The sequence below is a fragment of the Lepisosteus platostomus genome, chromosome 2 (assembly GCF_059453375.1).
Source record: "Lepisosteus platostomus isolate fLepPlt1 chromosome 2, fLepPlt1.hap1, whole genome shotgun sequence".
NCBI classification, from domain to species: Eukaryota; Metazoa; Chordata; class Actinopteri; order Semionotiformes; family Lepisosteidae; genus Lepisosteus; species Lepisosteus platostomus.
In genome coordinates, this window is record NC_142612.1 from 4496282 (window position 1) to 4514199 (window position 17918).

At 38.8% G+C, this 17918-nt stretch overlaps 1 protein-coding gene and 1 long non-coding RNA gene across 14 annotated transcripts in view; one reads left to right on the forward strand and one right to left on the reverse strand.

Annotated features, from left to right (window-relative positions):
* dmd (dystrophin) overlaps positions 1 to 17918 on the reverse strand; it is a 728682-nt gene that overhangs the window by 280632 nt on the left and 430132 nt on the right. The window lies entirely within an intron of this gene.
* LOC148675755 (uncharacterized) overlaps positions 15211 to 17918 on the forward strand; it is a 51810-nt gene continuing 49102 nt past the window's right edge. The window contains exon 1 of the long non-coding RNA XR_015941492.1: positions 15211 to 15328. This is a non-coding gene — a long non-coding RNA (uncharacterized LOC148675755). The remainder of the gene's footprint in view (positions 15329 to 17918) is intronic.

The following is a 17918-nucleotide window of genomic DNA, read 5'->3' on the forward strand; positions in this document are numbered from 1 at the left end:
TAACTGTTTCATCAAAGTCAGGGTCATGGCCTGTCTTCGAAAGCAATGGGCGCAAGGTGTAAAGCATCCGGGACGGGATGCCAGTCCATCGCAGGAACAATTCATTCAACGCAACATACTGTATATTTACTGTATGGCTGTCAACCTCCTGAAAAGCTGGCCTTGTGCATGCCACATCACAAAATACAACTGCCACACTGAATCCCGAGCCAAACCTTAGTTATATAAGCAAGCGCGCAAGTTAAGATTGTATGGTAAAGCAATGGTTGTCTTTTGGCCTGAAGGGGCTCTAGGGTTGTCTCAGTATGACACTCTCGTATTAGTTTAGTACCCACATCCAACAAAGAGAAGGGCTAGGGCTTGGCTTCAGAGTCTTTTCTTTCAGGAAAACAGCAGAGGACAGAACATCCAAACAAACAAATTGAAATCCTTTGCCACACAGTATGTCATAAATCTAACGGTGACACAAGGGCTAGAGCCTTCTGTACTGCTTCACTCTTAGAAACCTTTTCTGCTGCATTCTTACTAAAGTTAGTGAGCTTCAATAGCATCTTCTACGGGTAATTTCCTAGTCTGCTTGGCCTCTCATCTGCTACTCCCAAACCTCTGCTCTCAACATTAGCTAAATCATCTGCAGCATTAGTGGATATACCTCAAGTGACCCTGTGCCAGATTTGATTATTAGAAGCTGCAGCTACTGTATACAAGGAAACAAACTGAAGGGTAGCAAATAAAATCAACATACAGAGCAGTGTGTGTGTGTGTAACACAAAGTGTAAAGAAAGACTTTAAAGTACAGAATTAATTAAATCTCATTTAGAAGGATGTGTATTCCAATTAATTCTCACAGGAGTGGAAATGCTAAATATATTGCAGGCTCACCATGTAGGATGTCAGGACAAGGGTGAACAGTATGATTTAATCTATCTCTGTGTCAAGTGTAACTCAGAGGTGAAGGTGCATAGAGGCTGACATTAATACATTGGCTGAGGCCTCCTGACTCATAGATCTAAAACGCTGACCTACTCTCATTTGCCATAGACAGATGTGTCCCTTGACTTGCTCCAGCAAAAGCTGCTTCACTTAACAGCAGGCCCACAGGGCACATCTCTGACTATGGAAAGACTTTGATCTGCCAGCCGTCCTTGAAAGAGAGGTACGTCTCATTGCTGAAAAAGACATTCAGAGGGTCCTGTGTTTGAACAAATGGTTGCGCACATGAAGAAAGCCTCTTGAAAAGCCCCATCTCACTTTCTGTGCCCTTGTTTTTGGGTCCTTTAAGAGAAAAAGGTTTCTGCTTCTTTCCTGCTTTACTTTGTTCCCAACAAGGACAAAGTCAGTGTAAAGATGGTCCATTTTTGTTTCCTTAGTTTAGTGGGAGACGTACGAAGCTGCTTCAGACTGCAATAAAAAGTGTGAAATCAAACAAATTTTAAAGAACCTGGTGGCAGTTGCAAGATACATTCAGGAGCATTATGCTCTGTCACAACTCTCAAAGGTTAACATCACATCTGATCCAAACAACCAAAAGGATTTGAAGATAACTTTCCTTTTGCTCAATTTTAGTACTGACATGAAAACAATACAGGAAATGACAAGGAAAATGCTTCATAAAAAGACCCTGTAAGGTCTTGTAGACAGATTATGATGTAACTTAATGTCTGCTCAACTTCTGGAAAGAAACCAGTTTGTTCTTGCTTCTTTGTGCTAACTGACTACAGTGCGACAGGACTTAAAATTTGGATCAAATCCAGCCATTTTAGGGGATGGGCAGTCTCTTGGCACACACAAAGCCATCCTTAGCACTCCCACTGCAAACTGAGGCAGATACTGTTGGAGACTGAGACATGTGCTCAACCTAATTTTCCATACAGTGACCATACAAGCAGACCTGGAGTTCTTATGCTTTTCAGAGAAGTCTTCCAAGAAAAACTGCTTTACAATTCAATCAAAGCCCCTAGCTTTCACATTCCAAATCAAATATTTCCAGTGAATTACTGTTCTAGTGTTACCATGTTTTTTTTTATTGTTCTCTAAGAATAAACCATTTCCCTGAATTGCAACCTGAATCACATGTGAAAACGTTTATTTTCACATCTCTGAAGTGCTACAGATTCTATTGTTTCTGACTTGAGGACATTCACGGAGAATACTCAGGTCTTGACTACTGTACATCCTCTGCAGAGTGTCAAAAGGGAGAACATTACCTTGGACATAAACCAAAATTTTAGAATTTGTAGAATTTAAAGAGGATGTACTGTAGGTGTTAATGTACACAGAGTAAACAGTTATTTATAATATGGGCTACTCCTTTTTACCAGACATTACCTAATTACTGTTGGTGGGGGAGATATAATGACTTACTGCAATAGTGCATCTACAGTGTTAAACAGCTTGGCCTGGCTCAGGTCAGGAAGGAACATGAAATAAAATCTAGTATCATTTATTTTCATGAATACATGTTTCAGCAAATCTTCAGAACTATATTCTGATATGGTCTACCTTCTTTGTTTTACACATTAGGCTTAATTATTACCAACTGATTAAAGAAAAAAGGTTGGGTATATTGTGTGAAAGTCCAGAAGTGGTATTTTTGGAAGATTCTTTTTTTTGTGTTTTCAAAATACTCAACCATTATTTCAGCGTGTAATATATACCTGCAGGGATGTGGTAATGAATAATCACATTCTTATGACGTTTGTGAGTAATGATAAGCAAAAGCATGACATTTCTGAATAATTAATTATTGAATTATGAATTCAAGATTTTACATTAAATAAGAAAGAACATTGAAGAAGAGAGAGAAAGAAATTAAGAGAGGAACCTGAGAGGCAAGAGAGAGTGGCAGAGGTGAATTTGCTTGCAGTACAAACTGCATACTTTAATGTCAGCAGTTCTGACAAACAAAAACAAAACAAGAAAAAACAGATGCATTTCCATCCATCTTTTGATTCTGAACTAGAAATGCTTGCTAAGGAGCAATGCTGTCAAAGCAACAACATACAGCATAAAAGCCCAGTGGAACAAACTGAGCACCTTTTATCCACTGAAGATAGAGTACATTACTCTTTGCAAAAGTTTAATCAACACCTAGGTCTCTCCAGGTGATACAGCACCAGTATACCTTTCTTCTATGACAAACGGTGGCTGTCATGCAGAGTTCTAGATTCCTACGATTTTTATCATGTTTCTCCCAACCCAAAGAATATACCTGAGAGGAAATTTAAATTCTTTGTCATATTTCCATTCAGTAATAGCATTTCTTAATGAAACCAAGTCTGTCTGCTTATGAACATAGCGTAACAGAGCCCTGAAGACATCACCCGTGTCCTCCCTTATCTGTGTGTCAGTGACGGTGTACAGTAAGTGCATGGGCCATTCAACGACTCAGCCCTGGAGCTTTGGGCATGCAGCGGTCACCTCGCTGTCACTGGAGGGACCCCTGAATGGGCTTTATCCGAGAGTTCCCACCCCCGGTAAATAGGAGGAGACATGTGGCCTTCGGGAGTCTGGTCGCTGCAGTGCTCGAGTGCGTACAGGTGTAATATGCCATACATACAGTACAGGTAATATGCCTCAATGTCAAGTTATTTGTTAAAGGTGGCACCAGTTTAGTCAGGTTCATGTCCATTAGGTGTTTTTAATGTAATCCCCACCTCCAAAACCATGTATTAATGAAACACTTTAGGACCTAAAGAGGTAAGTCAGAACCAGCACCGCAGCAGCTCCTCTTGGTTTCCATAGCATTCAGTGGAACAGTCTATTACAGGGATCTACACCCTAGCAGCGCTGGGTCCCTCCTGTACAGCTGGGTGTGCACTCAAGTGTACAACAGCAGTTTCTGCAGGGACTTGAACCCACAACCTCCTGTTATGAGTTGTACAGTATATTAACCTGATATGCTGCCCTCACCATAATACCTATCTCCTGTTAATTACCTAACATTAACAACAAAAACAAAAAATAGTTTGAATGAGATGTTATAAAAGCCCTAAAGAAAGTGTTAACCCATTATACCTACTGTATGTGTATCTACCTCCAGACTATGAAACAACAGAAAGTGAGGAAGCAGGCATGCCAAATCAAATGCTCACCTGTGCGTTTGAAAGCACAACGGTCATACAGTATCTGCACAGATAAAAATGCACAACTTAATGAGAGAAAGAGGATCATCAAATTGTAGATGTCTGGAGTACAGGGCTTGGTTTTCCTTGAATTGGTTGAGCAAGTGAAGCAGAAATGTCTAAAAATCCAAAAACATAATTTAGCCCGACTGCAAAGTTGACTTTCATCTTCTCAGCTATAATTTTAAAACATACTGTAATTACGCAAGATAAAACCTTCAGATCAGCTACCTGCTGGGTCCCTCACATATCAGATGGATTAAATGGCCAAAGAAAGGCCATTCCTTTGGCTGAATTCAGAGAAATTGCATCCTCCCATTGGTAATCATGCTTACAGTATGTTCCTTTATTCTAATGTAACTTTTAAAAGTCAACTGCTTCTAGTTCACAAAGTATTTTTCCATGCAAATTAACTAAAACAGAGTGCCCTCATGGGGACCTTAAAATGCTTGAAAGCACTTTGAAGCAATGCACAGGAAAACCTTAGCAACACAGATGATACAATAACCAGTTGGGGAGTATGTGATAATAGTGAAGGAGCACACAGACCCAGCATGGTAATGGAGAGGTGGATGACACCGAGCATGCTGAGAGAAGGCTTGACCTTGGGGTACAAAGTGATTTGTCTCACACAGCAAGCTTGAGCCGTTCATCAGGGGGAAACCATTAGCTAATTGCTATTTGTTGTCATACCATTCAGACCTTTATTAATCAAGGTGTAAAGTATATGGTAAAAGCAATCGGCTTCCCCGTGGTGAGAGAGGGGCTGATCAAAAATGAACAGGCCTTTAAAATTTAACATAAATGATAATTTGAAATATCTTTTGCATTTTAGTCACTGGATATTAGAGGTTAAAGACCTCAAACTCGAATTAGCTTGACATGGTAAAAAATAACTTTGAAATGAAATACAGTATATTAAAAACACATTGAAATGTGATTTACACCACAGGAAAGTATTATAGTAGTCTTTTACGGGATGACTATAAATTATATACACTAGCTTTTACGATATTATTTTATTATTTTTATGTCAGTTTGCCTAAGTAGATGTTTAATTGTGAAAGTAATTTAAGTCATTTAAAAAGATGTGAAAGTCATTTAAAAGGGATTGACAGATGAACAGAGAAGCTGTTTATATATTAAGTAGTATAATATAATAAAGGGCAATGACAGAAAATCCTTATCTAATAAATGTTTTGCCTTTTTAATGTAGACCATAAAGAACATTAATAAAAGAAAAAAAAAAACACTGCACAATCATTACATATTTGTCAGCACAAACCAAGGAACCACAGGACATGTTCTGAATACAATAAAAGTAAGATGATTGATTTTTAAGTATTATCTGATATAAACAGTTGAGCTGAAACTGAAATGAAACTGAAGTACTGCAACCTGAACTGAAAGTTGCCATAATTGGTGGTTTCAGTGTTGTTTTCATCTGTTTTAGGCTCGGAAATCTTTGAACCACCTTTATATACTGTATACAGTACAGTAGTAATACATACTGCCAGCCAAATTAGTGTTAAGTGACTATGCCATGAAACCATCAGTAAAAAGCCCAGATGATGAATTCCTAAATGTAAACTTGTAGCTTGGCATTGACATCCAAACCCTAAACTCTTAGGAAAATAAATTCCCCTAGAACTATTTTGCATAGCACAAGTTAATAGGGCAATTTAATAGGATATAAAGGAAAAACAATTTTTGCAAATCAAAATTTACTGATTGATTAGTTGTACAGTACTTTCCAGGCCTCTACTGTGTTCTGTATTGCAACCTTTATTTCAATGACATTCTCATTGTAATGGAAAGGTAGTGGCTGCAGCTGGCAGAGCATTTTATTATAAGTGAGTATCTGTTCCACTCATCCATTTGCAACTATCTGTAAATGAGGTGTTACCTCACACAGTCAAATACATTCGCTAGTTGTCTTAATTAAGAATATAACACTTGCCTTCACAGGAGAAAGGTTGAAAGGGCACTGAATGAGCTCATTGTACCAACCACCCGCATAAATCTCAGATCATTATAGAATTCAATCACCAATGACGTAGCTAAAAATATAAACATATATAATTTCTCTAATGGCATATCAGTTTTAATTTGGATGAAATGAATTGGGCAAAGGAACAGAATACAGCATGTGGTTTTATTACAGCTGGCAGCTTTCCTGCATTGCTTTCTAACATGAGGAAATACTAATTGTATAGGAAGTCCTAGAACATTAATCCAATGGTGAAGAAAAAAAAGCTAAACCTGTAAACAGCTATTTCTCTCCATCTGCTACACCATAAGGATAATTGGTTCTTTTTTTTGCATTGTATTTCATGAGTCAGATAAGTCTCTAAACCAAATTAATTAGCACTCTCACACCATTAATTATCTAGAAATACCTGCTTTCTGAGGAGAACACAACTGAGAGGCAAAATATGTGAGAAGCCATATTTAGCAACACAAAAGAGGAATTGAATTAACAGTGTAACAATGTGCTCTGATTAATTAGCAGCAAGGTTAGCTTGCTGATTGCATGATTGCATGTTCATCATAGATGAAAAATCCAGTAACTGTCTTTATAATTTTGACTGATAATGGTATTTAAACAGAGTTTCACGATGGTTAGTAAATTAAAAAAAGAAAGACGTGATTTCAGAAGTTCGGAAAAGAAAACAATATAGGAATGAGGATTTATGATTACTACATACTTCATTTACAGACTGCTTTACAAAATAATAGGTGCAGTGCTGGCAAAATATCATATATTTTCTATATTTACCTCTCATGGAACGATAAAGCTGAAAATGCATATGCATTTATTTTAAGCAAACCTATAGACATGTTTTACCTGTGAACAAAATGGGGGAAAATAAGCATTGTTACTTTTGCTTTGTAAAATAGTAAAATGATCATTTTGGTTTAGACATGTTGAGGCAATACAATCGTTATATCTCAAATTACAGTGTCCTCAAAATAACTTGAAAACTCACCAAAACAGAAAGAAAAAAGCAAACAGGAAGGGATTTGTTTAACTTTCAAGACTCTCTTAAATATTTAAAGGGCTGCCTCAGGCTGTGTACAGGAAACAGATGAATGCAGCAAAATCAACAGATAAGATACAGATAAGAAGGGGGGGACTACTGCTGATTCAATTATTGCTTTCTGCATTTGACAAAACTTCAGTCTACGACTTCTTTCCAGTCTCCCCCAGAAGAATGTTTTCCAACTCATGATTGATGGGGATGACACACCTACAGTTAATTTTTTTAGCCACTTCCAAGCATTTGGCTGTGATACGTTATCAGGAATTAGACAGCTTCAGTATAACAAAAGGAAAGCACCATGTGACTGCCCAAAAATCGCCCCCCCTCCCCCCCAAAAAAGGGGGTGTGCAAAACTTACTATTGTCCATAATTAAATATATAATGAAGTATTGCCCATAATGAGTACATCCTTTTTTATCTTACAGCTTGTACAAGGGTGAGATACTGTAGTACAGTGGGATTTTGCACTGCTGCCTCACAGCTCTTGTAGCCTGAGTTCGATTCTTGGATGAGGGCACCTTCTTCCGGGGTTTTTGTGTTCTTCTCAAGTTCGTTTGGGCTTTCGCTGGATGCTTTGTTTTTCCCTCACCTTCTAAAGACACAGTAGTGGGTAAGCATATATTTGAGTTGAGGTTCAACATGTCTGTTTTAATAATAATGAAACAGTTGTCTTCAGCAACCATAGTGATTCACTTTATGCCTTTATAATATATAATTTATATATTGTGTAATTTAACTGGAGAGACGGTTGGTAATATCCACTTAACAATATTTTTAAATGTTTAAATATTCAATAAAAACAGATTTAAAGCTTTGCTCACCGATACTGGTGGTCAGAAACTGCGGGTATTACAATTGAACCAAAACTGAAAAGAGGCCATGCCATTATTCTGTAAGTGCCCAAGTGAATGTGTATGTTTTCCCCCGACTTCTCCTGTATGTTGTGAAAACCCGTGTTGTTGAAAGCCAGCTTCAGCTCTGCGACTTCCTGGATACATTGTCTAGTGCAGACAAATCAAGAACTTGTGTAAATTGGCAGAATAATGTATAAAACTGCCTCAAGTTCGCCTAATATTGGCACTTGACTTACAGCACCTGAGGCTGTGGTTGTTGACGGTCAGAATACATCATTTAATTAAATCTGTATAGTGATTGACTCAGAGTGTCACATTTATTTCACTGTTGGCTGCCACGATGTGTGCTAAACTCTGATCAGTAATCAGACAACTTTATACAACTAACTGCAACTGTATTGTTCCTTAAGAAAAAAGGCTGTGTCACCCCCTTCTCATCATGTCACTTTACCTGTCTGTATTTACGGTACGTTCATGTCACATGCGTACCTTCCCACAAAGCAGTCTGCAAACGTTTAGCCTGGCTTCTCAGTCAATGTACTAACCCAGCTTGAATCGCAAATATGAATGGGGTGATGAAGTGCACAAAAATTGATATGGCCAGACGCTACCCCTGTGCTGGTCTAATAAGTGTGAAAGATCTCAAGGAGACCCGGGAGAGTGGTGTCATCATAATCTGCTCATTTTATGCTCTGAGACTATATCTGATCGTCATGGAACAGGGTCACGATATTCAAACCACTGCACCCCTTAAAAAACAAAACAAAATGGATATCCTCTTAGAAATAGACTTTTTAGGAAAAATCCCTCAGATGCCAATTATTTTAGTAAAAGAAAATATAGCCAAGCAATGAACACAGTCCACTTTAATCTCTCATTAAACCGAAAGACTGAAAGGAATTCCACTGAACAGTGTGGAATCTCTTGAAGTTAATGAAATCCTGCACTTCTAGTTTTTAATGAATTCTGCATAGTTAGCCTTGGTGGCAGAAACAGACAGTAGGCAGTAGTCATAATTCAGTAGTCAGTCTTCAATTCCCAATATGAACCAATCAGAACTCCTCTAGGATGGTCTGCAACAACCCCAGATTAGAACAGACCAAACTATTCTGTGTCTGACATGCAGTACATAACACATTAACAGTACATTATTTTTAATATTATAAAATTGATGTTCTAGTTAAATATACTGTATTTTACAGATTTAGTTTCTAAACTCCATACAGGTACAGTACATAATTAGATAAGTGTAACCATTCAACTTTCTTTAAAGTATTGGATTTCTCTCTATTTAGAATAGTTACAATACTGCATCATTTAGTCCAGCTCTGATATCTGAAGAGCAGTGCCTGCCCATTTTGGTACCGTAGTTATCAAAGATACAGAAAACATCCAGGTCTTTAAAGTTTTAAAGAAACTTAGTGTGTTTGCAATTGTGCAAGGTGACTTTGGTATGGTGTCACCTTCAGTGAGTTTATAAGCACCACAATCTCTGAATGTGAGAGCCTTGTTCTTTAATATTTATGATACAAGATGAGGAAGGGCAGATTTCGATTCACACTGTATACTCCATTCAGGTCCTGTGTAATTGAAGAAATTGATTTTATATGAAAGGATAGAGAAGAATAGATTTAAGGCAAGAACAATCTGTTTTTGTTTTAAAATGGCTAGGAAGAACACAGCTACACCACTGAATTCTAAGTTATCAAGCACAATCAGAAAATCTACATCATGGTATCCAATACAATACGATGTCCAAGAAAACCCTACTCCAAAAAGCACTGAAGAGATGCCTTTCTGGATTTTATTTAGTATAAATCAAAACTTAACTAAGTTAATAAAATAAAAAAAAACAAAAATAACAAACCAAATTAAGCTGATTTGTATTTCTGAAAATTGTTGGAATATGTTTCTTCATGGCGAGAGGAACCCAGGCACGTTAGCCAATATTAATGCAAAGCCTAAAAGAATGCTATCAAAGACAAATGAGAGTGGAATGGCCTTTTCACATTTCAGGGCTCTCGTGAAAACAAACCAGAGCAGGACTGAAGCTCAATCTTGCCCTCCTTCTGCTGTCACCCCCTCCTACCCAATTTCTTTTGCGCAGTCTGAATCTTTTTCTTTTACTTCACAGGTCTAAAACCAATTATCTTTTCCTTTTGAACACCTAAGTCATTCAACCCGTAATTACACATTCCTCTTTGTTACAAAAGAATCAGAGACGTACAGAAATGTGCTGAATCCTTAACATCCTTTATACAATTTATCTGCTTCATCCTGCAAATCAAAAGAAAAAAATTAATAACACGCTAACTGAATTAAAAGTCCAAGATGTCCTCCAGCTAACCATATAACATGTGAAGGACTTGTCCTACATTTATATGTAGTGGTACTTGGTCTTGTCGAAATATAGATACTGTATGAGAGCACTGGTTTTAGTTTGCTTTGCCTGTCAGGACACTTTTGTAGTCTAAGTCTTTACCTCCAGCCTGTCTTTAACTGTTTAATCAAGTTGAACCAAGTCATCTCCAGCAATGAATCAAACTTTAGTGTAGACAACCCGGTTGGACATCAGACTGTGGTGCAGATATGAAAAATAATACACTAATTGCTGTGTACAACAGACAAATCGATGGGAAGGCCCGAGTATGACGGTCAGGACAAGACGGTCTAGGTGTTAGAGAACTCCACTTACAGTGATTGAAGGCAACCTGACTGCATTGATCAGTCCCGAGATCTCACTTACTGCCTGCCTCTCCCACAGGCTACTGCAGATGTGGCAACATTCCAGCAGGACAACCCTCATCCTTTTGCTGCTTTCCGCTGCGGATGCCCTCTGTGCCAGGCTTCACCACCATTCAGGTTTTGTGGGATGAGCAGGGATAGCACGTGACATCTAGGGCACACAGACCTGTGAGCAGGCACACACCTGGGCAGGCTCTTGCCATGCCAGGCTCTGACCCCGCCACCGTTACGGATTGGCTCCGCAGTCCGTCGCGGGTGTTATGTTAGACCCTACGCGAAGCGGTAAGAGCTGAAGGAAGCGGGAGACGTAGTTCGGGGAAAACACACAGGGGTTCAATAGTGCAACAGAGTAGCCGTGCCACTTCGTGAAATGGTGAACAGGGAAAACGAAGACAGGCAGTCCAAATCCGAGCGGGTCCAGAAGAGGATCAGGGCATAATCCATGACTCCAAAACCGTGAGAACCATCCTGAGACGGCACAAGGTTAAAGTCCCCAAGGAGTGGAAAGGGGAAAAAACAAACCTCCAAATCCAAGGAGAATGGGGCAAGGTCCTCCAGGTCCCGGGCTCAGAGGTCAGGTGATGTCGGGGATGAGGCCTATGCCCTCAGGTGTCCAGCAGCCTGATGATAGGCGGGCCTCAAGACATCCGAACCCTAATACTGAGCCCTGAGCACTGGAGGCGCTGGAATTAAATAGGGGGAGACAAAACAAGGCACACCTGGAACAGGACATACCAGCAGTCACTCAGAACTGACGGGAGTAGCAGAGCGCCCTCTAGGGGGCGGATGTCGACTGTGACAGCCACAACACCAGCAGCTCGCCTGTGGCTTTCACATTTGTCATCAACGCAACGGATGACCAGTTCCTGGAATACGTAAGCGCATATGCTCTTGGTTTAAAAAAGCTACATGAATATTTTGTAATTCTCTCTTGGTGTAACAGAAGTTTCAGTACAAGTTTATTTTTTAAAAAAATTGGGGCAACAAAGTTTTATGAATATAATTATGTTTGTACTGTACAGCTTTCAAATGCTTATGCCGTGTGTAGTCCTTTTCTGTCGCAATACATTAATGGCCATGGTTCATAGCTCCTTTTTAATCAAGTTTACAGAAGTTATGACAATGCTGAAAGCAATGGAAAATAAATGTTGCTCCTACAGTATGTGGCCCCAGGAGTGGTTCTGCTGAAAAAGATTGACCTACAGTAAATGATCGCAGGGCCGAGCCTGAGTGACACACCCAGAAATCCACAAGCAGGTCTGCCTACTCTTCCTCGTTCTTCCCTGTAAATGGTCTTGGAATTTGTGGCTACTGTATGAGTTGAAAAACACAAAATTCCCTAATCCAAATCAATTGTGGAACAAAACACCAAACGTGAGGGTTCACCCTGGACAGGATGGGATGCCAGTCCATTGCAGGAAACACAAAGACACACACAGATGTCTTTGGGCTGTGGGGAGAAACAGCAGCACCTGGAGGAAACCCACACAAACACAGGGGAGAACATACAGTAAAATCCCCACGCCGACAGCACCTCTGGAATTCAACCCAGGAACCCCGCGCAGCAGTGCTTATAATGGATATGCTACCTGAAATGACCAATTATAGCTGAACACACATGAAGTACAAGTAGACAATTATCTACCTTTCAATGAAAAGGTAAAAATGTGACCAAGTGGAAGTCCTGTTCCTATCAATCTTGGTTTAAAAACAGGACAAAATCAGATGTAATCCTAATAGTTGTACATTATTCTTACTGATTAATTTCTTTTCTATTTTCAGAGGGATCCACACTTTAAGACACAGGACCCACACAGCAAAGTAAGGATCAGATGGAGGAGCAATGAAACTCGCTGACAATCCTGTGAGTCACACAGACTGCGATTCGGAGGCAAGTGAAGATGCTCAGGGCATCACAAAGTGCTAATGACTCTGACAGATGCTCACTCTGCTGTTTGCACTAGTGCTTTTTACTGGCTAAGCCAATCAGAAGATGAGCAAACATTTTATTTTTTTAGAAGTGTACTCCTTTTTCCGGAATAACTTGTATAACATAACAGGAGATGTTTTAGAAGTCACACATGCTTTTGAACCTTGAAAATAATTAAAAAACCTCCTTTTTCAATCGGAATTTCTTTCTCCATACGTGACACTCTGTTCCTAATCATTGCCTCTCAACTTCGGAATTCATTAGGGCAAGTATACATTTGATGAGAGAGGCGCTCAGAACATGACAAGCATGCAGAAGAGAAAGAAACAAAATCAAAACTGCTTACAAGGATGATGGAGCGACAAAAATATCTAGACATCCCAAGTAAAGAAGAAAATAAAATCATATACTATATAATCTACATTTATTTAATGTCATATGGAAATAAAACCCAGAGCTTGGAGCATCGTGTGTGGTACTTTACCTCGAAAAATTCTCATCTTATTGCAGACGCGGCTCTGACTTCCTCCGGCTCCAGCTCCCATTGATTTTCATTATTGCACGAAGAGTGAGTAATGAACAGTGGTCCACAGGGAAGGGGGTTCAATTGAGCATGGAGACTTCTACTGTGATGTGTGCTATCCTACGAATCTCGTTGCTATTACGAGACCATTGCGAGACACCATGTTTACACTAAAATGTACAAACAATGTCACTTTCAGGGTCACATTGTTGACGAGAAAAAATTAAGATTTTCTGATCCGCCAATAAGCAATCCTATCTTCTAACGATAATGGTTACGATCACTTTTTGCTTGAAGATTTAGTGGGCTTTTCCTCAGCTGTCTATTTCTGCTGGTGAAAATTGTGTATAGGAAGCTAAGTGAGCAATACAGTTATAACTGGAGCTATTTTCTCATACTACTGTGTCTCCAAGGTAACAAGTGCCTAAAAATATCAACAAAACAGACCTGTGCATCAAACCACAAAGGAGAAAGATGTGGTCGTAGGAAATACAGACCTGAAGCGTACTTAACATACTGCACGCAATTTCGGGGATCATTTAAATGTTGTAACTGTTGATTATGTTGTTAATGGGGGTGGATTAAACACAACATAACAACATATCTTACTTATTAAACATGGTGTAATGTTTTAATACATTTAAACTTGCACCCTCATGTTTTATTGCCGTTGATGAAAAGAGATATTGTATGACATTTCTTGTTTTTTCTAAGTGAAGAAGGCTCAACTCATAAGAAAGCAGAGCATTCATTTCTAATCCTTCTGTAGCCACTGATCATTCTAGGCCACATACAATTCTGCATCTGTTTCTCTAATGAACCAGATCTATGGAGCAAGATTAATTCATCTTATTTCAGTCCCAGGACATTTCTTCTTCATATTTACGTAAATGTTTAGGTTCTTTCCTTTGCTGCAGAGCCAGTAATGAAACTGTTCATCATCCAGTGCAACTTTAATTCTGACACTTCCCCCCATCAGCCCTGTAAGCATGCCTCAACCAATGCATTTGCATTATGATCCCCTCTTCCATGTGCTAAGGCCTGTGTGTGGATGATTCACAGTCAGAGAGGAAGCAAGGGAGATCTCTCTTGTCAGATATGAAAGGGAACCATGCTCTGCTACAGCTTTCTAGTTGTTTATTCTTTTGTTAATCTCCAACTCCCAAAATGAATTAAAAAAAAACCTTCTTCTTCCATTCTGGTGACCATTAAAATGTTCCAAAGCAGTAGTGGATGTTCTATTGCTGTTGTCAGAGTTATACATACTGTATAATAAAATATGGTACAACACCCTGGCCCCTCATAGGTAATTTCTGCCTGGAATGTACAGTACATGCTCTTAACATCTTGTAATATCTTGCAAAGCATAGCCACCAGGGGCCAGGTTCAGGGCTTGAATTCATGGTCTAAAACACTAGATTGCGCCTTACTCAGTACACACTAGACAGAAACAACAAACACAATTCATTTCCTTTCTTCGAAAGTCATTTTTTCAAGTTGTCGCACACGTAGGTACCCATTTTTTTTCCAGGCTTTGTCCAATATACAGTACAGTATCTACTGATTTTAGATAAAAGTCCGAGACAGATAGAAGGAAGACAAAAAAGAAAATCCATTACGTTTTATAAAGCCAGATCCAGACATGGTTTTCTAAGCCCTCCACAAAATATATGTAAATTAGAAAAAATCTAATGAGGAACTCTGTAACAAGTTATATTATAAAAGTTGAATTATTCTTATTCTTATTCTTATTACTGAGCTACAGACAATGCTAGAGAGACTAAAATGGTTAGGCTCTATTTTACGTCTTTTTTAGGCTCCAGGAGTCAAGAACATATAATTTCTTTAATTTTTACTTGATTCAAAGGCACATAGGCAAAGGAGAGCCAATTAAAACCCACCCTTCACTCTGAACACATATAAACCCTGCCCTAAATCACTCAATGGCCAGATTTTGCTGATTGACAGCTAGTTTCACCTATCAGAGAAGCGAAAAGTTAAACGTGCTCAGTCTGAAGTCTATGAGGAACTGTTTTTCTGGTCTTTCCGTATTGGTTTCCGGTATGTTTTTTGAATGGAATACTTTGGATATTTCTTCGTATTTAAAAGTAAGTATGATGGTTTTCTTATATTTCAGTGAAGTTTTGCTATTATATTTGTCTGTAAAATGGCAAATTAACAGTATGGATTTTGAATATACAGTAGCACTATTATTGTTTGTCATCAAGAAAATGATTTTAGGTTAAATGAATGTGTTGCTTAATTGGGATTTGGAGGACACTTTTAGAAGAGAGGTTGTCTAACTTCTTATAATATAAAGTATAGGTTGTTGTGGAGTGCTTTGATTCTGCTTCTCGAAGTTTTTTTTTATATGAGTGATAGGGCTGTAGTAGTGATTGTGGTTTTTCGCATAGTTTGCATAATTACGGTCTGTCCTGTGTCACTTTTTTAAAATAGTTTCATTGCCGTGAAAAAAGTGCAATACTTACATGTGTTATACTTTGTGAAACGATTCCAAAATATGTTGCTAATCGGGATGCAAGCTTGATTTAAGGGTTTTGTAACCCTGCTTAAACCCCGGACAGTCGCTGGCGTCCTGAACTTCCGGTGTGACGATAAAACAGGTTATGCAAAACAGTCTGACCCCTGTGCTGCTTCACTTTGTATGACGGTATCTGCATGTTATTACTCATAATCTTTTAATCCATCTGAGAGATCAGTGGGAAGTGCAGAATCACAATGCATACCAACTATTGCTAGAAACAAGCTATGCAGGCGAAGTAATAATGCTGGTTTAGAGCAGGGCTTCTCAAACTGGATTTCCTCCAACCAGCACTTTAATTGTTATATAGATCTTGCTCATTATCAATTAACAATCTGTGTTGCTGGTTCCACTAAACTACGGAAAAAGAGTGGGCCAGCAGGCCTGTAGTTTCCGAAGCTGCTGAAGTAGACTTTCAAAATGAAGTAAGGGATTTATACAAACCTCTACCTACAGTACCTAACTACCTGGTGCTGCCCAGTTATCTGCTAACATGCGTACCATGTTACTGGTACGAAAAATAAAATAATAAACTAAAAAAACATTTTATCATACTTCAAAATATGTCTTCTCTTCAGACTCGGGGGATAAAATAAGGACAAACATAACTAGCAGAGAAGACCCGAAAGACGAGGTCATCACATTTCAGGATGGCTCAAAAGAAGACACGAAGACTTCAGATCACCTCTCAATGATACTCCATTTCAGGCAACAACCATGTCATCCATTGCAGCCTCAACTACAGTACATCTAAAACTAACTGTAAACACTGAAACATGATCAGCTTTTATACATTTGCATATTAGAAGGCAAAACAATTAAAGATCCTTGAGATCCAATTGATGTTCTAATTTAAAATGGCCTATTATTCTTAATGAAGCAGCAAACATTACTGCATTGGGCTGAAAATAAAATGGAAAACCAAAAGTATTTCATTATTTTAATGCTTTAAAAGTTTATATCCAGAACTCGGAAGGACAAGTCCTTGACATCAGTATGTGCAATAATTTGTGTGCGTTCAAAGCATAGCTGTGCAGATGCTGTGAAACCAGGGGTTGTATAACGACAGCGAAAGGTCAGTGGATGATATTTAATTGCTTCTTAGCTTAACGGTAATTAGAGTACTAATTGTTTATGTATGCTTTCAACATCATTATAGAAACCTTTCTCCAGCTGAGCACAAGGGCTGCATAAATGCTTTGTGGCCTCAAATTTCAAACCCGCTAAAAAGGGCACTGTGTAAATAAAGTATTTATTATCTGTAAGGGTCCAACCGCATGAGCACCAGCCTCTCGTCAGGACGTCTGCTGTCCAGTTTCACAAGTCATAACAGCTCCTATCTGGCTGCTCATGCGGTTCGACCCTTACAGATAATAAATACTTTATTATTCACCACTGTGTGCTTTTCAGCACGGACACTGCCACAGAAAGCATCTGACCTCTCTGGTTAAAATGCACAGTGTGAGGCTGAGCTGGCCGGCTCTCATAATCACAAAGACCTTCAATTAGGCGTCTACGAGGCTAGCAACAACAAACACGGGAGTGAGGACTTATAAATGGGGGGGGGGGGAAGTTATTTAAGATCTGAAAATGAATAATGAGACCATAATGTCTGGGAAACATTAAAGAGTTTTTTTCCCCCACATTTGGTTGTTTAAGTGGTGCAGGTTTCCAGTCACTTAAAGCTAGCATCTTATACATAAATACACAGTGATCAAACCACATCCAGATAATCCAAACTCTAGCCATCTACACTATTCTCGTCTTGTATTTAAGACTCCATCTTGTGTTTAACATTAATGAGAAAGTGAACAATTGTGGATGCATTTTGTTTCTGATCCTTTAAACCACTAATTCCAGGTAAAAAGATCACTTCTGTCACTACAGTATCTGCAAGCATTTAATGGCATTTGAGTGGGGGGAAAAAACAAATGAACCGACTAAACAGCAATACTCTAATGGAGATTTGACTGCTATCACTGGTTATGAGTGGTCTAAATTTCTTATAATTATTTGTATTACTCTTAATAAACATTATCATTTGTCATTCATTTAATTCAGTTTTAACTTTTATTCAGTGTGATTCCTTTGCCAGAACTCCTACAGTACTTGTCAGCTCTTTAGTTAACAGGACTAATAACGCCACCACTAGAAAT